This window comes from Pan troglodytes, chromosome 15 (genome assembly GCF_028858775.2).
Source record: "Pan troglodytes isolate AG18354 chromosome 15, NHGRI_mPanTro3-v2.0_pri, whole genome shotgun sequence".
NCBI lineage: Eukaryota > Metazoa > Chordata > Mammalia > Primates > Hominidae > Pan > Pan troglodytes.
In genome coordinates, this window is record NC_072413.2 from 14,109,697 (window position 1) to 14,132,174 (window position 22,478).

Genomic DNA, 22,478 nt, shown 5'->3' on the forward strand with positions numbered 1-22,478 from the left:
AAATATATTATATATTCTACATAAAATATCAAATGTACACAATATATATTATAAATTGTACATATAATATCAAAGTACACAAAATATATATTATATATTGTACATAAAAGTCAAAGAACACAAACATATATATTTTAGTTAAAATATCAAAGTACACAAAATATTTCTTATATGTTGTACATAAAATATCAAAGTACACAAAATACACCTTATACATTCTACAAAGAATATCAAATACACAAAATATATCTTATATATTGTACATAAAATATCAAAGTACACAAAATATATCTTATATATTGTACATAAAATATCAAAGTACACAAAACATATCTTATATATTGTACATAAAATATCAAGTACACAAAATATATCTTATGTATTGTACATAAAATACCAAATTACACAAAATATCTCTTATATACTGTACTTAAAACATCAAAGCACACAAAATATATCTTATATATTGTACATAAAATATCAAAGCACAAAAAATATATATTATGTATTGTACTTAAAATATCAAAATACACACAATATATACTATGTATTGTACATAAAATATGAAAAAGTACACAAAATATTTATTAAGTATATTACAGAAATTATCAAAATATAGAAAATATATATTATATATTGTACATAAAATATCAAAGTACACAAAATATATATTACATACTGTACTTAAAATATCAAAGTACAGAAAATATATATTATATATCATACATAAAATATCAAAGTACACAAATAATATATATTACATATTGTACATAAAATATCAAAGTACACAAGTTTTATATCATATATTGTACATAAAATATCAAACTACACAAAATATATATCATATATTGTACATAAAATATGAAAGTAAACAAAATATATATCATATATTGTGCATAAAAAATCAAACTTTACAAAATATATTATATATTGTATATAAAATATCAAAGTACACAAAGTATCTATTATGTATTTTACATAATATATCAAAGTACAGAAACATGTTATATATTCTACATAAAATATCAAAAAGTACAAAATATATATTATAAATTGTACATATAATATCAAAGTACACAAAATATATATTATATATTGTACATAAAATATCAAAGTACAAAAACATATATATTTTACATAAAGTATCAAAGTACACAAAATATTTCTTATATGTTGTAAAGTAAAAGAATGGAGAAAGATATCCTGTGAAATCATTAATTTTTTAAGGAAGCAGGAGTGAATATATTAATATCTCATGAAGTAGACTTCAAGCAAAATAGTTTACCAGAGCTGGAGAGGGTCTTCGCTGAATTTTAAGATCTAAAATTTCCTATGCTGCCTTGACATCTTTGAGCCTCACAGGGCCCCAAAGGCCTAGCCGTGGGTTTTCCTGTTTCTACCAGACACCCCCTACCCCACCACCCAACAGGAAAGGCTCCCCACCTGGCTAGTTCTTTTATCAGCCAGAACAGTTGCACCTCAGCCTAAGAAGTTTCGCTTCACCTGTCTGCCAGCCCATGAATTTATTCAAACAAACCAATTGCATTCCCCCTCGGGAACCATTGGTCATTGTGTGCTCTTGTTACTACCAAGCCCGCCTGCTTCCTCAGCCCGCAGCCCTCACTCCACTACAGAGTGCAGTGCCCATCTGACCCTGTGTGGCATGCAGTGTCCTCCTCTGAGCTGTGGGTATATGTGACTAAAACACTGCTGTCAATCTCATCCATCCACGCCAGGTGTCGTGTTCAGCCATCTCCTACACTTTAGGGCAGGGACCCCTCCTTCACCAATGGGGTGAAAAGGAAGTGACCATAACAACTGCTTAATGACAAAAGGATTGACCCACCAAGAAGACATCTACTTCAACATCCTCCTCTTAGCAACTGTTAAAACTAGGCAGAGGCCGGGCACAGTGGCTCATGCCTGTAATCCCAGAACTCTGGGAGGCAAAGACAAAGGATAGCTTGAGGCCAGGAGTTCGAGCCTGGGCAACATAGCAAGGCCTCATCTCTCCGAAAAATTTTAAATTTAGCCAGGTGTGGCGGCACACACCTATAGTACCAGCTACTCAGGAGGGTTAAGCCAGGGGAAGTACTTGACCCTAGGAAGTCAAAGTTGCAGTGAGTCATGTTCGTGCCACTGCACTCTAGTGTAAGTGACAGAGTGAAACTAGGCAGAAAAGGAGCAAGGATTTACCAAAGATCTGAACAGTCAACCAGCAAAATCTGACATCCGTATAACACCCCACTCCCCAACAGCAAAACACACACATTTTTAAAGCCAATAGAAATCTACCAAGATGAAGTACATTTGGGGCAATAAAAGAAATCACAGCAAATCTCGCTGTGCACCCCTCTGCGCCGGCGCCAGCGCCGTGCCCCTCTCTGCGCCTTCTTTTCTCACCATGGGGAAGCGTTTGGGGGCCTCTTGAGGGACCCCCTAGATGCTTCTACTCAGAGCCCCCAAAGCCGGGGAGCCTCCACTGCTCTGTCTGCAGCCTCCCCTGTTGGTTCTCGCTACCCAGGGTTCAGTGGCCTGGGGGCTGACGGAGGGGGTCGCCTCTGCCAAGGCCCCTCCCGGCACCTCCCTGGCTCATCCAGCCCACCTTCCTCCCACGCTGGCTCACGCAGAGTGCTCTGGTCACCAGGAGCCCTTCCTGACCAGCCCCGGCCCCTTCTTGGCCTTCGCCCACCTGGCCTCCCCTGGAGCCCTGACCTGGGTGCTGGGCCTGCTGGGTCCAGAGCCCACCCCGCCCTGAACAACCCCGAGTCTCAGCCACCCTCAGTTCTTACCCTTTCACAGCTGGGGAGTGGAGCCTGGGCCTGCGCCTCTCCGTGCCAGCGCCGGCGCTAGCGCCTCTCCACGCCTGCGCTGCCGCTGCACGCCTCACCGCCGCTGTCCGCCTCTCCGCCTCTCCGCCGCTGTCCGCCTCTCCGCCTCACCGCCGCTGTCCGCCTCTCCGCCTCTCCACCACTGTCCGTCTCTCCGCCGCGCCGCCCCTGTCCGCCTCTCCGCCGCGCCGCCGCTGACCGCCTCTCCGCCGCTGACCGCCTCTCCGCCGCTGTCCGCCTCTCCGCCGCTGTCCGCCTCTCCGCCGCGCCGCCGCTGACCGCCTCTCCGCCGCACCATCGCTGGCCGCCTCTCCGCCGCACCACCGCCGGCCGCCTCTCCGCCGCGCCACCGCCATCCGACTCTCCGCCGCTGTCCGACTCTCCGCCGCTGTCCGCCTCTCCGCCGCGCCGCTGCTGACCGCCTCTCCGCCACCATCCGCCTCTCCGCCGTGCCACCGCTGTCCGCTTCTCCGCCACGCCGGCGCCAGGGCTGTGTGCCTTTGCTAGGGCGGAGCTGCGTTCTCCTCAGCACAGACCCGGAGAGCATTGTGAGTGCGGAGCTGAGTTCTCCTCTGCACAGACTTCGGAGATACAGCGAAGGCAGAGCAATGTTCTCCTCAGCACAGACCCGGGCGGGCGGTCCGGTGGCACCGTGAGGGCGGAGCTGCGTTCTGCTCTGCACAGACCTTGGGGGCACTGCCTCGCTTTGGGACAACTCGGGGCCGCATGGACGGTGAATAAAATCCTTCCTGTTTGCAGCCCTTTTTGTGGTTGGTGGCAGCGATGGACACTGCAGCCAGCCAGAGCGTAGAAAGGCGTCGGGGTAAGTGCGCTATCCAGGCTGCACTGTGGGTGGCCTGGGATGGGTTGGGAGCCCTATCTCAGACATCACTGCCCGTCTTGGGTGGCTGGTTGGGTGTGCTATCTGGGGCTGTGCTGCCTGCACGGGGGGGGGATGGTTTGGGGGCCCAAACCGGGGCTGCACTGCCTTTGGTGGGGAGCCGGTGGGGGCACTATCCCAGACTGTTATTGCTGGCAATAGTGAGGTGGGCTAAGTATGCTATCCGGGGCTGCACTGTGCGGCTGTGGGCGGGGGGTGGTGGTTTCGGGTTGAGGGCGCTATGGGGTACTGTAATGCCCATGGTGTGGGGAGGCGGGGCAGTTTGGGTATGTTGGGTGTGCTATTGGGGGGGTGACACTGCTGGTGGTAGGGGGCAGGGTGGGTTGGGGGCCATATCAGGGGCTGCACCGATTGCTTTAGCTAGGATTTCTGGTACTATGTTAAACAACAGTGGTGACAGGGGGCATCCTTATCATGTTCCAGATCTTAGAGGAAAAGCTTTCCATTTTTCCCCATTCCATATGGTTCTAGCTGTGAGTGTCTTTCCTGTAGTTTTTATTATGTTGCGGTATGTTTCTTCTGTGCCCGTTTCTTTGAGGATTTATAGCATGAAGGGATGTTGAATTTCATCAAATGCTTTTTCGGTTTCAGTTGACGTGATGATACTGTTTTTGTCGTTTATTTGGTTGTTATGATGTATCACATTGTATGTTGAGTGACCCTTGCATCCCAGGGATACATCCCACTTGATCATGATGAATTATCTTTTTAATGTATTACTGAATTTGATTCACTGGTATTTTCTTGAGGATTTTTGCATCAATATTAGAGATCCTGGCCTGTAGTTTCCTTCTTTGATGCTGTTGTCTGATTTTGGTATCACAGTAATAATGGTCTCATAGAATAAGTTTGGAAGTATTCCCTCCTGTTTTTCAAAATAGTTTGAGTAGGATTCGTACTAGGTCTTTAAATTGTTTGGTGTGAAGCCATCAGCAGTGAAGACATCAGTTCCTGGGCTTTTCTTTACCGGAGACTTTTTCTGATGGCTTCAATCTCATTACTTGTTACCAATCTGTTCTGGTCTTGGATGTTTTCGTTGCTTAACCTAAGTAGGTTGTAGGCATCTAGGAATTTGCCAATTTCTACTAGGCTTTCCAATTTATTGGCATATAATAGCCAGTTATGATCCTTTGAATTTCTGAAGTATTAGTTGTAATGTCTCCTTTTTTAATCTGTTGATTTTATTTATTTGAATCTTGTCTCTTTTCTTAGGCTGGTTAAAAGTTTGTCAATTTTGTTTAGCTTTCCAGAAAACCAACTTTTTGTTTAATATTGTGTGTTTTTTATTTCAATTTTGTTTGTGCTATGATCTTATTCATATTCTTATTTTCGGTTTAGTTTGTTCTTTACTAGTTCTTTAAGATGTATTGTTTATTTGAAGTTTTTCTTTTGTTTGGATGGTAGGCACTTATAGCTGTAACTCTCTGCCTTTGTACTGCTTTCTGCATAACAAGTTTTGGTATACTGTGTTTTCATTACCCTTTGTTTCATGAAATTTTTGAATTTCTGTCTTAGTATCTTCATTGACCCGCTAGTCATTTATTCAGGAGGGTAGTGTTTAACTTCCATGTGATTGTATTGTTTCCAAAATTACTTTTCTTATTGATACCTAGTTTTATTCCTTTGTAGTGAAAGAAGATGGCCACGGAGACAGACAGCAGCGTGGTCAGAGTGGTAGGAGCCAGCCATCAGCGAGAGCTGCTCCGTGCCTGGCTGCTGGGTCCTAGAGCCTGTGGCCCACTGGCTTGCCTCACTGTGGTTGGTGGTGGCGGTGACAGAGACTGCAGGACGACCAGAGTGGTAGGACAGGTGCTATCCAGGGCTGCACCTTTCGCAGTGTGGGGTGGGTTGGGGGCGCTATCCAGGGTGTCGTTGCCTGCATTAGGGGTACTGGTTGGTAGCACTCCACAGGGCTGCACTGCCCATGGCAGGGAGGGTGGGTTATGGCTGCTTTCTGGGGCTGCAATGCCCATGGAGGAGGACAGGTTAGGGCACTGTCAGGTATACGCTACTGGCGGCATTGGGGGACAGAGGAGGGGGGCGCTATTGAGGGCAGGACTAGCCGTGGAGCGGGAGCGAGTTCAGTGCTATAAGGGGCTGCACTGCTGGTGGCAGTCAACAGAGTTGGCATCCAAGGAAGGAGTGGTTCTCCTCTCCCTGACTCCACACTCCAGAGGGCGACCCACACTTGGTCATACTGGAGTGCGGCAGGGCACGCAGCGTTTGCGTGGGAATCCTGAGCATGGCAGAGCCCCCACACCCACTGTGGTTCCTGGGCCTGTGCACTCTGGGTCTGTGCCTCAGAGGCTGCCAGGCACCCCTGGGGACACCATGGGGGACAGGGCCCTGTGTGTGGAGGCGTCCGGAACAGGAATTGGCACCTGGGGGCGGAGGGCTGGCTGGGTCTGAATTTTTCTGCTTCTCCTGCTCCCTGAGGAGTGCAGCCCCAGTGGGCCCAATGGTTCCTGTGGAGTGGGGAGCTGGGTGCTGTGGTGTCTCCAGCACCCACCCCAGACCCCAGTTCCCGGCTAGCTTGGGCCAAAAGGAGAGGCTGGACTTTGGAGGGTGGGTGTGAGTGCCTTTGCTGAAACTGGCCCCTGCCACCCAGTGGCCGGCATGACAAGTTGAGGCTCTAACCCTTCCACCCCTCACATCTTTCTCTAGGCTTTTCTGGCTTTGCCCATCCAGCTGGTCCATGCCAGGAGGAGGAGGAGACACCTAGAGCCTGCAACACCATGGCTCGCCTCTCTGCGGGTGGGCAGCAGTGACGGAGACTGCAGTGTGCCAGAGCGGTAGGACAGCGGCCGTGCTAGGAGGGCAGACTGCTGCAGCCAGGGTTGGGGGTCAGGCTTACAGCGATGGACGGGCTGCAGCAGTGGCCAGGTGGTAGGAGCCTTGTAGGGAGGGCTGGTGCATTGGCAATGGGCCTGGCTTTGCCCTGCGCCTGCGTGGATCTGGCCCTGTACTGCCCTGCCTTGCCCTGTACCTGCCCTACTGCTACTTGGACTCTCGGCCCTGTCCTGCTCTGGTCCCATCCTGACCCTGTCTTGGCCCTGTGCTACCCTGTCCCTGCCCTGGTCTTGCCCTGGCACTGGCCCTGCCCTGAACCTGCACTGGCCTGACCTTGGCTCTGGCCCTGGCTCTGGCCCTGCCTCTTGTCCTGACCCTGATTGTGTCATGGCACTGGCCCTGCCAATGGTCATGTTCCTGCTCTTTTTCTGGCCCTGACCTGGCCTTGGACATGTCCTGGCCCTGCTTTGGGCCATCCCTGCCCTGGCCCCACCATGGGCCTGCCTGTTCTGCCCTCTCCTGGCACTGACCTTGCCCCGTCATGGCCCAGTGGTGCCATTGCCCTGCCTTACCCTGTGCTGGTTGTGCCTTGGCCCCGCTTGGTGCTGGCCGCTCCCTGGACCTGCCCTGGACCTGCCCTGACCCTGCCTTGGCTTTTGCCCTGCCCTCACTATGGCCTGGCCCTGGCCCTAGCCCTGGTCCTGCCATATCCCTGGCCCTGCCCTTATCCAGGCCCTGCCCCTGCTGCTGCCCTGGCCCTGGCCTGGAACCTGGTCCTGTCAAGGACCTGCCCTGACTCTGTCATGGCCCTGGCCTTGCTCTGTCTTGTTCCTGGCCCTGACCCAGACCCAGACCCTTTCCTGGCTCTGCACTGGACTTTCCCTGGCCCTGAGCTGGCAGTGGTCTGCCCCTGGTCTTGCCATCACCCTGCCCTGCTGCGCTCTGGATGTGTCATCACCCTGCCCTGGCCCTACTCTGCCTTTGACCCTGCCCTGGCCTTACCTTGGCCCTCACCCTAGTCTTCACTAGACCCAGCTCTGGAGCTGGCCCTAGCACAGACCTGGCCCTGATCCTGGCCCTGGTCTTTGTCCTGCCATAGCCCTGGCCCTGAAGTGGACTTGGAGGTGTCCTGGCACTGGCGTAACATGGCTCTGCATTGGCCTGTCCCTGCCCTGCCACTACCATCGCCTTGCCCTGCTCTGTCCTGTCCCAGTACTGACCTGGCCATGCTATTTCCCTGCCCTACCCTGCCTTGGCTGTGCCCTGGCTCAGTTCTGGCCCTGGCCCCGGCCCTGCCCCGCCCTTGACATGCTCTGACACTGCCTCAGCCTCAGCACTAGCCTGGCTCTTTCTTGGCATCAGCCCTGCTCTCTCTGTGGACCGGCTCTTGTCCTGTCCTGCACTGGCCATACCATGCCCTGCCCTGCCCTGGCCATACCATGCCCTGCCCTGCCCTGCCCTGATTCAGCCCTGGCCCAGCCTTGGCCTTGGCATTGCCCCTGGTCCTGCCATATTTCTTGCCCTGTCCCTACCCTGGCCTTGGCCCTGACCCTTACCTTGCCCTGGCTCTGCCCTTGCCCTAACGCAGCCCCTGGCCCTGTCATGGCCCTGCCCTGGACCTGTCCTGGCCCTGGCCCTTCCCTGCTTGAGACCTTGCCCTGGCTCTCCCCTGGCCCTGACCCTGAAATGCCTGGCCCTACCCTGGCCTTACACTGCTCTGGCCCTTGCCCTGACTCTGGTCCTGTCACTGGCCTAGCCCCAGCCCTGTTGCTGGTCTTACCATGGCCCTGACCCTGCCTTGGCCCTGCCTTGACACTGTCCTGGACCCTGGCTGTGCCAAGAACCTGCACTGTCCTTGCCATTGTTTTGCTCCTGCCCCGAACCTGCTCCTGCCCAGGCCATGGCCATGGCCCTGGCCCTGGCCCTACCCAGGTCTTGGCACTGGCCTGGCCCTGCCCTGCCCTGGCCCTATGCTTTCCTGGCCTTGCTTTGCTGGCCCTGGCCCTGCCTTGGCCCTAGCCTGGCTTTGACCCTGCCCTGGCCCTACCTTGGCCTTCACCCTAGCCTTACCTGGGCACTGTGTTGGACCTGGCCATAGCACAGACCTGGTTGTGGCCCTGGTCCTGCCATGGCCCTGTCTCAGACCCTAGCCCTGCCAGGTACCTGTCCTGGCCCAGCTCTGGGCCTGGCTTTGTCCCTAATTCTCAGATGACCCTGGCCCTGCCCCTGCCCTTGCCCTTGCCCTGGCACTGGCCTTGGACATGTCTGTGGTCCTAACCCTGGCCCTGTCCAGGAGCTGCCACTGCCTTGGCCGTGCCCTGGCTCTGGCCCTGCCCCGGCCGCAGCCATAGACCTGCCCTGGTTGGTCATGCCCTACCTTAACCCTGTGCTACGCTGTGCCTGCTCCACCCTGCCCTGGCCCTGCCCTCCCTTTGGCCCTGCCCTGACCCTGCCTTGGCCCTCAAACTGGCCCTAGCACAGACCTGGTCCTATGTGTGGTCTTGGCCTGGCATTGACCCCTGCTCCTGACCCTGGTTCTGCCATGGCCCTGGCCCTGCCAATGACCCTGGCAGCCCTGACCCTGGCCCTTTCTTGGCCCTGGCCCTGAACTGGCCCTGCCCTGACCCTGGCCCTGAAGTGGATTTGCAGGTGTCTTGTACATGATTTAACCTGGTCTTACCATGGCCCTGTCCCTCCCCTGGCTCTCTCCTGGTCTTCTGCTGACCCTGACCCAGACCTTGGCCCTGCCCCAGCCTTGTCCTAGATCTGGCCATGGCCCTGCCTCTGCCCTGGACCGGAGCTGGCACTGGCATGGACCCTGGCCCTGGCCATTCGCTACTTAAGGCCATACCCTGGCCCAGCCCTGGTCCTGACCCTGTCCTGGCCCTAATTTGGCCTGTCTCTACCCTGGCATGCTATTCTGGCCCTAGCCCTGACCCTGTCCCTCTCCCTGTCCTGGCCCCAGCCCCGTTGCTGGTCCTGCCATGGCCCTTGTCCTGACATTGCCCTTTCCTGGTTCTGGCCCTGGCCCTGTCCCAGCCCTGCTCTGGCCCTGGTCTGAACCCTGGCCCTGCAATAGACCTGCCTTGGTCCTGCCCACACCCTGGCTCTGGCCCTACCTCTGCCCTGGCCATACCCTTGCCCTGGCCTGGACCCCGGTCCTGGTCCTTGTCCTGCCCCAGCCATGGCCCTGGCCCTGCCCTGCCTGTGCCCTGTTCTATCCTGGGCTGGCCCTGCCATGGCCTGGTCTTGCCATTGCCCTGCCCTAGCCTGCCCTGCTTGTGCCCTCGATCTGCCCCGGCCTTTGCCCGTGTCTTGGTTCTAGCTTTGACTCAGCCCTGGACCTTCCCTGACCTTGCCTCAGCCCTGGCACTACCCTGGTCTTGCCTTGGCATTTGCCCTACTCTTTCTATGGCCTGGCTCTGGTCCTGCCCTGCTCTGCTCTTGTTCTGTCCTGGCACAGCCCTGGCCCTGGCCCTGGCCCTGCCATATCACTGGCTCTGGTCCTGCCCTTATGCAGACCTGACCCTGCTACTGCCTTGGCTTTGGCCTGGACCTTAGCCATACAGTGACCCTGCCATGACCCTTTCCTCGCCCTGGCCTGGAACCTGGCCCTGCCAAGGACTCGCCCTGGCTCTGTCATGGCCCTGGCCCTTTCCTGGATTTGGATGTGTCCTGTCCCTTATTTGCCCTGGCCCTTCCCTGGCTCTGCCATACCCCTTCTGTGGAGTAGGGCCAGGGTCAGGACCAGGCCAGGGCAGGGTCAGGACCAGGGTAGGGCCATGGTAAGGCCTGAAGATGGGAAGGGCCAGGGCAGCGGCTGGACAAGGGAAGGGTCAGGGCCAGGGATGTAGTAGGACTAGGGGCAGAGCTGGCACTAGGGCTGAGCCAGGGCAGAGCAGGAGAGATTACATTATGCTATTACATAAAATTTTTATTTTAGATTTTTAAGATAACTATAGTAGTAGTAATGTCTATACTATATTATTTGTAATAGTAATAATATTTGCAGTAATCACTAAATTTTAACTGATACTATCTTTGCTTCCAGTAGTGTTCTATGAGTATAATTTTATCAATATATAAATATGTGAGGCATTGATTCTCACAATAATTTTATGTGCTAGGTACTTAAAGCATCCCCATTTTCCAAATGTAGGAAACAGGCATAAAGAAGTTAAATACTTGGCCAGATTACTCCTGTAATCCCAGCACTTTGGGAGGCCAAGGCAGGCAGATGGCTTGAGCTCAGGAGTTTGGAACCAGCCTGGGCAACATTGTGAAACCCCATCTCTACTAAAAATGCACAAAAAGAACTAATTTAAGTTTCTTGTAGGATTCCGGTTATAAAACACTGGTCAAACACACAGGGCATGGATAGGGCAGGGCCAGGGACAAGGTCAGTCCAGGAAGGGGCCAGGGCCAAGGCAGGACCAGAGCTGGACTTGGAGGTGTCCTGGTCTGATTTACCCTGCCCCAACATTGGCCCAGCCCTGCTCTGGCACTTCCTGTCATGCCCTGTCCCTGGCCTGAGCATTGGCCCTGGCCCTGTCCTGCTTCTGGACCTGCCCCGGAGTTGACCAGGCACTGCCATGGCCCAGTCCTGCATTGCCCTGCCCTCCTCTGCCCTGGTGCTACCATGGCTCTGCTTGGGCCCTAGCTCTGCCTCTACTCTGGACCTTCCCTGACTCTGCTCAGCCCTGGGTCTACCCTGACTCTGCCTTGGTGTTGCCCTCCCATCTCTATGGCCTGGCTCTGGCCGTGCATTGCACAGGCCATGCTCTGCCCTGCGTGTCCCAGCCTGGGCCCAGCCCTCGTCCTACCATATTCCTGACCCCAGCCATACCCTTGTTCTGGCTGTGACCCTGCCGTGGCCCTCTCCTGGCCCTTCCTTGGTCCTGCCCTGCCCTTCCATGCCCTGGCCTTGCCCTCACCCTGCGTTGGCCCTGCACTGATCCTGCCCTGCCCTGGCACTGCCTTGGCCCTGGCCCTGCCTTCTCCCTGGTCTTGCCTTTGCCCTGCCCTGGCCTGACCCCAGGCCTACTGAGTCCATGAAATGGCCCTGGACCTGCCTTGCCATCATCTGTCCTGGCCCTGTATTGTCCCCACCATGCTCTGGTCCAGCGCTTGCCCTAGCCCTGTTGCTAGTCCTGCCACTGCTATGGCCCTGCCCTGTTTTTCACCATGCCCTGTGCTACCCTAGCCCTGCCCTGCCTTGGCCTTGGCCCTACCATGGCCTTCTCCTACCCTGGCCTGGCCTTACACTGGCATTTTCTACCCTGGCCTTGCCCTTCTGTGGTCTTGCCCTGCCCTGGCCTTGCCCTGCCCTGGCCTTGGCTTTGCCTTATCCTGGTCCTGGTTCTGCCCTGACCCTGGCCTTGCTCTGGATCCTCTCTGGTTCTGCTTTCTCCCTGGCCCTGCCCTTGCTCTGGCCCTGTCCCTGGCCAAGCCTTGACCCTGACCCTGGCCCTGACAATGCCCAGGTCTGACACTGGCCATGCTTGGCCCTGGCCCCTCCTTTTGGCCCTGCCCTGGCCCTGCCTTGGCCCTGTGCTATCTTAGTCTTGCCCTGGCCCTGAACTCACCCTGGCCCTACCCTCACCCTACACTGGCCCCGCCCTACCCTGGCCTTGCCCTGCCTTGGCCCTGCCTTTGGCCTGCTGTGGCTCTGGTTCTTCCCTGGCCTTGCCCTTGCCCTGGACCCTCCCTGGCCGTGTTTTGTCCATGGTCCTTCTCTGGCCTTGCCCTTGCCCTGTCCCCTTTCTGGTCCTGCCATGTTTCTGGCCCTGTTCTGTCCATGTCCTGGACCTGACTCTGGCCCTGGACCTCCGTGTCCCTGCCCTGCCATACCCTGGTCCATTCCTTGCTCTACACTGACCCTGCCCTGCCTTGGCCCTGTGCTACCCTAGCCCTGCCCTGGCCTTCTGCTGACCCTGATCCTGCCATGGCCCTGGCCCTGCCATGTCCCTGCCCTGGCCCTGGTTCTTCCCTGCTTCTTGCCCTGGCCTTGGTCCTCTCATGTCCCTGGCTGTGACCCTGCCCCTGGTTTTTCTCTGGCCATGACCCTGCCCCTGTTCTGTCCTATCCCTGGCCCTGTCTTAGTTCTGTCCTAGCCCTGGCCTTTCACAGTACTTTATGCTTAGTAAGGGCTCCATGGTGTCCGTGAGTTGAATGTTGTGTTCATAGTATCTGCCAAAACAGAAAGAAAAAAAACAAAATATTTTGATAAGAAGTTAAATCTTTGTATATAATATGCCTTGAATTGTAAGTGCCTGTTATTAGTTGTATTACATATAGGTCATGGTTTTGTACACATAACTCCAAACCATTGATACTGTTAAAAGAATATATGAATATATGAAAGAGTGTATAAATGTAAGAATGTATCAGTATCTAATGACCTTTCCAAATTAATTTTTATTTTTAGCTCTATTAGATTTTTCTCAGTGTAACAAATGTTTATTCCTATGTAATTAAGGGCATATTTCCTGTACAGAATATTCACATTACCTAATTGAAAATTATATGATACAAAAATATAATACTATTTTTAGGCCAGGCATGGTGGCTTATACCTGTAATCCCAACATTTTGAGAGGCCAAGTTTGGAGAATCATTTGAGTCCAGGAGTTGACCAGCCTGGGCAACATAGTGAGACCTTGTCCTTGTTAAATAAATAAATGTATAAATAAATAGGTTGGGCACTGTGGCTCATATCTTTCATCCCAGCATTTTGGGTTGCCAATGCAGGAGGATTGCTTGAGCCTAGGAGTTTGAGACCAGCCTGGGCAGAATAGCAAGACTCCATCTCTACAAATAATAAAATATTAACCAGGTGTGGTGGTGCGCACCTGGGGTCCCAGCTACCTAGGAGGCTAATGTGGGAGGTTTTCTCAAGGCTGCAGTGAACTGTGAATGCACCACTGCATTCCAGCCTAGGCCACAGAACAGGACCTTGTCTATGAATAAAGAAATAAGTAAAAATATAAATAAAAATAAGTAAAAAGAAATATAAGTAAATATAAATACATATAAATATAAAACTGCATGCATGAAAAGAAACAATTTTTAAATTTAACATCACTGAGGGCATCCTATCCATTTCATTTCATGATTCCATTATGTCATTTCACTTAGATGAAATGATAAGATGAATTGAGATGAGAGGAAATGATGAGATGAAATGACAAAATGATGAGATGAGATGATGAGATGAAATTTTGAGATGAAATGGTGAGTAGAAATGATGAGATGAAATGATGAGATGAAATGACAAAGTTGAAAAGAAATTGAAAGGAGATGAGATGAGATTAAATGAGATGAAATGATGAGATGATAGATGATGAGATGAAACGAGATGAAATGATGAGATAAAATGAAGTGAAATAATGAAATGATATGAAATAATGAAATTGAAATTAGATGAGGAGATGAAATAATGAGATGAAATGAGATGAACGATGAGATGACATGATGAGATGAAATGAGATGAAAAATGATGAGATGAAAAATGAGATGAAATGAAATGAAATAATGAAATGAGATGAAATGAAATGAAATGAAATAATGAAATGAAATTATGAAATGTAATGAAATTGAAATGAAATTGAAATGAGATGAGTTGAAATGATGAGATGTAATGATGAAATGAAATGATGAAATGAGATGAGATGAAATGAGAGAAAATAATGAGATGAAATGAGATGATGAGATGAGATGAAATCATGAGATGAAATGATGAAATGAAATGAAATGATGGATGAAATGATGAGATGAAATGAAATGTAATGAGATGAAATGAAATGGCATAATGAAATGAAATAATGAAATGATGAAATAATGAAATGAAAATGAAATGGAAATGATGAGATTAGAAGAAATGATGAGATGAAATGAGATGAGATAAAATGAGATGAAATGATGAGATGAAATGAAATGAGATGAGATGAAATGAGATGAAATATGATGAGATGAAATGACATAATGAAATGAAGTGATGAAATGGAATAATGAAATGGAAATGAGATGAGATGCAATGAGTTGAAATGAGATGAAATGATGAAACGATGAGATGAAATGATGAGATGAGATGTGATGAAATGATGACATGAAATGATGACATAAAATGAGATGAAATGTAATGATGAAATGACATGAGATGAAATAAGATGAGATGAAATGAGATGAGATGATGAGATGAGATAAAATGATATGAAATGATGAGATGAATGATGAGATGAAATGATGAGATGAGATGATGAGATGAAATGATGAGATGAACTGATGAGATGAAATGAAATGAAATAATGAAATGAAATTGAAATAAATAAATAAAATTGAAATGAGATGAGATGAAATGATGAGATGATGAAATAAAATGATAAAATGATGAGATGAGATGAAATGAGATGATATGAAATAATGAAATGAAATAATGAAATGAAATTGAGATGAGAAGATACGAGTTGAGATGAAGTGATGAGATGAAATGATGAAATGATGAGATAAGATGAAAAGAGTTGATGAGATGATAAGATGAAATGATGAGATGAAAAGATGAGATGAAATGAGATGAAATGAGATGAAATGAAATTAGATGAAATGTAATGAGATGAAATGAAATGACATAATGAAATGAAAAAAATGAAATAATGAAATGAGGTGAAATTAAATGAGATGATGAAATTAAATGATGAAATGAAATAATGAAATGGAAATGATGAGATGAGATGAAATGACGAGATGAATGATGAGATGAAATGAGATGAAATGATGAGATGCAATGATGAGATGAAATGAGATGAAATGATGAGATGCAATGATGAGATGAAATGATGAAATGATGAGATGAGATGTAATGATGAGAGGAAATGATGAGATGAAATGAGATGAAATAATGAAAGGAAATTGAATTGAGATATGAGATGAAATGAGGTAAAATGAGATGAAAAAAGAAATGATGAGATGAAATGATGAAATGCTGAGGTGAGATGAGATGAAATGATGAAATGCTGAGGTGAGATGAGATGAAATGAGGAGATGAAACGAGATGAAATGAAAGGATGAGATGAAATGATGAGATGAGGTGAGATGAGATGAAATGAGATGAAATGAAGAAATGATGAGACGAGAAGAAATGATGAGATGAAATGAGATGAGATAAAATGAGATGAAATGAAATGAAGTGAAATGAAACGAAATAATGAAATTGAAATGAGATGAGATGAAATGAGATAAAATGATGAGATGAAATGATGAGAAGAAATGAGATGAAATGATGAGATGAGATGATGAGATGAAAAATGATGAGATGAAAAATGATGAGATGAAATGATGAGATGAATTGAAATGAAATGAAATAATGAAATGAGATGAAATGAAAAGAAATGATGAAATGATATTGAAATTGAAAGATGAGATGAAATGAGATGAAATGATGAAATGTTGAAATGAAATGATGAAATGAATAGATGTGACATGAAATGATGAGATGAAATGATGAGACGAAATGAAATGAAATGAGATTAAATGATGAGATGAAAAATGATGAGATGAAAAATGATGAGATGAAATGCTGAGATGAAATGAGATGAGATGAACTGAGATGAGATGAGATGAAATAATGAAATTAGGTGAAATAATGAAATGAGATGAAATAATGAAATTGAAATGAGATGAGAAGAAATGAGATGAAATGTTGTAATGAAAGGAGGAAATGATGAGATGAGGAGATGAAATGAGATGAATTGAGATGAAATGAGATGAAAAATGATGTGAAAAATGATATCAAAAATATGAGATGAAATGAAATGAGATTATATGAAATGACATAATGAAATAAATGAAATTAGATGAAATGAAATAGTGAAATGAAATGATGAAATGAAATAATGAAAATGAAATGGAAATGAGATGAGATTTGATGAAATGATGAGATGATGTGAAATGAGATGAGATGGGATGAGATGAAATGAGATAAAATGATGAAATGAAATGATGGGGTGAAGTGATGCACTGTCACGTGTGTGTCTATTCTTTTTCCCAAGCAACAAAAATTATAATTCATTAATTTTAATTTTATTATTTAAGAATATTCTTAAGGGTTGAAGGAAAAATAATATCTGTACATTATGGGTTACAATCTAAGTATAAATAATACATAAATATATTAAAACTTACAAAGAATATGTTTTGGAATCAAATATACCATGCTTCTGTGATGACAGTTATTTCATGCTGGTTGTCACAATTTTACATGAAAAACTAATGAAAAAATGTTTTTAACTGTTTCTAAAAATAACAGTTTCCAAAACAGTTTTACATTCGAAATATGAAAAAGATGTCTTTATGTTCCTTAATCTGATGAGATTTTCACACTCTGCATATGATAATTGCTAGATTTTTATTGTGTTGATAAATTGTATATCAAATAAAAAATGTTATTACCTCTTAAATTAGGAATTTTAGGTGATATAGGCAGAAAGGAAGGCAAGTTTTTATAACTTTGTCTAAATGAACTTTCTAAATGCCTGAGTATTAAAAGATAGCATGTCTATAAATCACAATGTATATATTACTGTATGACCTAGGACCAATCAAAACCGTTACCTCTGATAACATTATATTGTGCCCAGTATAAAATAGATATAATAATACCTCAAACTTAAATCCAGGCATTGTCATTGAGTATCTTAAATATATGCAACAAAGGTGCTTTTAAAAATACAAGCCAGTGATTGTACCAAATTTGTAAATTTCTTTCATTAATATTTGTCATTTTTGTTGTCGAAATCTTTTACTTCCTTGCTTAAATTTATTTCTAAGTACATTTTCGTAGCTATTGTAAAAGGAATTGCTTTCTTAATTTCTTGTTTCAGCTAGTTTACTATCAATATATAGAAATGCTACTGATTTTTGTATGTTGATTTATATCCTGCAACTTTATTAATTTCATGTATCACCCTAAGAAGCTTTTGGTAGAGTCTTATTTTTTTCCGTGTATAAGATCACATTGTCTTTAAACAGGGACAATTTGACTGTCTCCTTTCCAATTCAGATGTCCTTTATTTCTTTCTCTCACCTAATTGTCCTGGCTAAGACTTTCACTATGTGAAATATGATTCGTGAGAATAGGCATCCTTTTCTTGTTCCAGTAAAATCTTTTTCTTGTTCACAGTAAAATCTTTCTCCTTTTCCACACTCAGTATGATCTTAGTTATAGATTTGTCCTTTATGTCCTTCTGTGTTAAGACATATATTTTCTATACTAAATTGTTGAGAGGTTTTTTGTTATGTAAGAATATTTAATTTTGCCAAACGCTTTTATTGTGTTTATTAATTTAATCATATGGTTTTCAGTATATATCCAAAGGAAAGAAAATCAGTATATCAAAGACTTACCTGCACCCCCATGTTTATTACAGCACTATTCACAATAGCCAAGATATGGAATCAACAAAAGTGTCCATCAACAGATGAATGGATAAAGAAATGTGACATACATATATAGTGGAATACTATTTAGTCATAATAAAGAACAAAATCCTGTTATTTGTGGCAACAAGAATGCAAGTGGAGGGCATTATGTTAGGTAAAATAAGCCTGGCATAGAAACATAAACACCACATAACTACGTGTTCTCACTTATGTATGGAAGCTAAAATTTTTAATCTCATAGAAGTAGATAGTAGAGTTTTGGTTACCATATCCTGGAAAGAGTAGGAGAAAGAAGAGTATAAGAAAAATGTGGTTAATACATACAAAATTACAGCTGGAGAGAAGGAAGAAGTTCTAGTTCTCTACAGCACTGTTGGGTGACTGTAGTTAACGGGAATTTATTGTGTGTTTTCAAATAACTAAAATAAAAGATTTTGAATATTCTCACTGCAAAGAAATAATACATGATTTAGATAATGGATATGATAATGACTCTGACTTGATCTTTATGCATTGCATAAATATATCAATTTATCACTCTGTACCCCATAACATGTACATTTATTATATGTCAGTTAAAGTAAATTTAAAAGAGAAAAAATGAGGTAAAGGTAAATATACATAATTTAATTACTTTTTCTTCTATAAAACCCGAGTCAGTACCAAGTAGAGTTAATTTATTAGTTTTTTAAAATAAAAAAAATCAAAATCACCAAAAAAGAGCAATATCCAAGAAAACCTTGAAAATGAAACACAACATTTAGTAAGAATAGAAAACTTGGGCACTGTATCACCCTGTTCCTAGATACCGATTTACTGATGGCCATTTAAATAGAATTTTATTCTATCTATTTCATTTATACTCCCAGAGTTCGAAATTACATTTTACCTACAATAAATGAGATAACACTTGTAAATTATATGGTACTCTGCCTAACACACGTTAATAACTCAATACATGTTAGCAATAAACTTTTAGTATAGTAGTCAAAGTATTAATTTCTCACATTGCAATTTCCTTCAAAGACATGAATACAACCTTTCTAATGACTCCTTGTTCATCAAGATACCTCTTCAAATTATTCTATTTGTTTCATTCAGTATATTATCTGTGTATACCGATATTACACTCTTTTCTTTTTTTGAGATGGAATCTCATTCTGTTACTGATGCTGGAATGAGGTGGCATGATCTTGGTTCACTGCACCCTCCACCTCCCAGGTTCAAGCGAGTCTCCTGTCTCAGCCCCCCAAGTAGCTAGGACTACAGGTGCATACCACCATGCCTGGCTAATTTTTGTATTTTTAGTACAGTCAGAGTTTCACCTTGTTGTCCAGGCTGGTCTCGAACTCCTGACCTCAGGTGATCCACCCACCATGGCCTCCCAAAGTGCTGGGATTACAGGCATAAGCCACTGTACCCAGCCTGATATTGCACTCTTGGATTTTGAACACTGAATATCTTTTTGAAAGATTACACCTCTTTACCTCTTCGTGCTTCAGAAATTATTTTCCTTCAAGTGTTCTAAGAGTCTAATGAAGAATGAAGTCATGTTTTATCAGTTTTGTCCTTAAAGATTTCAGACATGCTGAAACTGATTGAAGTATCATTTGCTACTAGATAGATTAATTATCTCTAGTTGTAGGAGTGGATACATCTTTAATGGTATATTTTGGGTTATTGTCTTATTTTTGATGCAGTATTCTATAAATAATTTATTAAACCTGGCATCCTTGGGTGAGCATAGATTTTTCAACTTTGGTGTTATATTGTGTTTGCTTTTAAAAACTGCTTTTGAGGCCAGGTATGGTGGCTCTTGCCCATACCCAGCACTTTGGGAGGCCAAGGTGGGCAGATTACCTCAGGTCAGGAGTTCAAGACCAGCCTGGTCAACATGGCAAAACCATGTTTCTACTAAAAACACAAAATTAGCCAGGCATGGTGGTGCATGCTTGTAGTCCTAACCACTCGAGAGGCTGAGGCAAGAGAATCACCTGAACCTGGGAGGCAAAGGTTGCTAGGTTGCTGTGAGCCAAATTCACACCATTGCCCTCCAGCCTGGGTGAAAAGAGCAAAACTCTGTCTCAAAAAAAAAAAAAAAAACCACCAAAAACTGCTTTTGAATGGAGTTGTACATATAATTTTTATGAAAAAAATTATCAAGTGCATAAGTTCATAATAGAAAAACCAATAATACTCCAGGCACAAGTTAGGCAAATTATAGTATCTAAACCTGACGTCTCAGCTCTGTGTCTTTGACATATAAATGTTCTACCATGTCTTCTCTGGAATCTGATAACTATCTATCTCTTTAAAATGCAAGTCTAGGGAGATGACTCATCAGAAAAAGAAGAAAAAAGAGGTATTTGGAAATTGTGCAAATTAAAGCAGCCCCTGATGCCAAAGTCTACACATTCCTGAATGAGTCAGTTCTGGCCAGTTCTAGCTGGATCAAGAGAGCTCTTCTGGGCAGGCCTGAAGAGCACCTGGATGGCAGACACCTGAGGAGCCAGGTGCCTGAAACTTCCTCCACCTGCTTGAGGAGCGCCAAAGCCCAGGTGCTGGCTGGACAACCCCTGCTGGCTGCCTAAGCAGGTGGCAGAAGAAGGAAACAAGGTCAGAGGCAGAGTATTGAACCCTGCCTCCCAGGTGGGTGGAAGATGCCTGTCGCCAAACTAGGGCCCAGCTTGCCGGGTGAGATGGGTGAACCGGTGATCCCCCGAGAGAGTGGACGTCAGAACTACATGTTCCTGGACTTCACCTCGGCCAGCGAAGGAGAGAGAGGGTTAATGTTAACTGCACAAGGCCCACTCCAGCCTTAAATTCTGTAACTCAAACCCTTCCCTTGGAGACAAAACAAACATGACAAGGAATTCTGAGGTCAGGGGACAAGAATCACAAGTTCTCTAGTGGGAGACTGAGGAGGCAGTGTCCTTCCTGCCCTTGGTCTACTGGCTAAGAACCTTCCTCAGCCTGACCTTTGCACATTGCACTTTCAGCTCTGTTTGCAATTTTCCTCCTTTAGTGCTGAGGGAATCCCAGTGTTCGATCCTGAAATCTATAGGTTCCTAATGGGTGGTTAAAAAAAACCTCAGCGAGAGAAGCAGAAAATGTTTCCTCTTCCTGAAAAACTGTAGAAAGACAGGCACCATTCTGGGTGAGGACATGGTCCTTGCAAATGTCTTTGTGTTTTTTTTTTTTGAGATGAAGTTTTGCTCTTGTTGCCCAGACTGGAGTGCAGTGGTGTGATCTCTGCTCATTGCAACCTCTGCCTCCTGGGTTCAAGCAGTTCTCCTACCTCAGCCTCCCGAGTAGCTGGAATTACAGGCACCTGCCACCACACCTGGCTAATTTTTTGTATTTTTAGTAGAGATGGGGTTTTGCCATGTTGGCCATGTTGGTCTTGAACTCCTGACCTCAAGTGAGCCACCCGCTTCTGCCTCCCAAAGTGCTGGGATTACAGGAGTGAGCCACCACGTCCAGCCTGCAAATGTCTTTAAAGACAGCGTGTTTCAGAGGCTGTGACAGTGCCCTGTGAATATGCCAATTCTCGCAGTCCCGGGAGCTCAGAGGAGCAGGCCCGGCTCCTTGCCAGGCTGATGGTACTGAAACTCTGCTCTCCAAGACATAACCTGATGGCCGTGCAAGATTTCTTAATCGACTGTGGACCGTGAGAGTCTGCATCTCATTTTAATTAAGATGGGAAAAGAAAGAACAAAAGAGCAACTCCCAGGTTATAGAGAAACTGGATTTTAGTATAATATTCAAGTGTAGCATTGCTAATAATAACAAATCTTTTCCCTCCCAAACGGTAAACACTGGCACTGCCTATTATACAAAAATTCAACCACCCTCTCTGTTCCCCCGATATCTCCTCCCCAGTGACCCCCCTTCTCATGCGGCCTCATGAGCCTGGCCAGTGCTGAATGGCACTTTCATGGGCATGAGACTCCACGTGAGTGGGACTCAGCTGGGACCCCTCTCCACTTGGGAGCTGGGGAAGCCACCCTAGTAGCAGCTCAAAGTGTCCGTGATGTCCCTGCTGCTTAGGTAGGGGCCGCCTCTGAGCTGGTCTCGGGGTGTGAGCTGCCGCTGGTAGTGGGCTCTGCCCTGAGGGCCTGGTGGCTGGTCGGAAGGGCAGGCACACATGGGTGACTCCCCAGGAACTCAGGCCACCTCCGCACCACAGCCCTGCACTGTGTGCTCCAGGCATGTGCTGAGTGCCTGGTCAATCACCAGTGCCGTATTGATCCCAGTCTCCAGAGAGAGCATTTAATGTCACTCCACAGAGGGGGAAACTCGGCCCAGAGAAGTAAGGTAACTCTCCCCAGGCACAGGGCTGGTCAGCAGTAGGATGGGAGGCTAGTCCCTTGCTGTCTGACTCCCTGAGCCCACCCATATCCCAAGGCAGCCAACCTCTGCCCGCCCTGGTTCAGGCCCCGACTGGCCCCTGTAGTGGGTGATGTCTATCTTCCTGGCCTTTGTGCTCCCAGCCAACTGGGATGGAGCCTCCAGCTGGC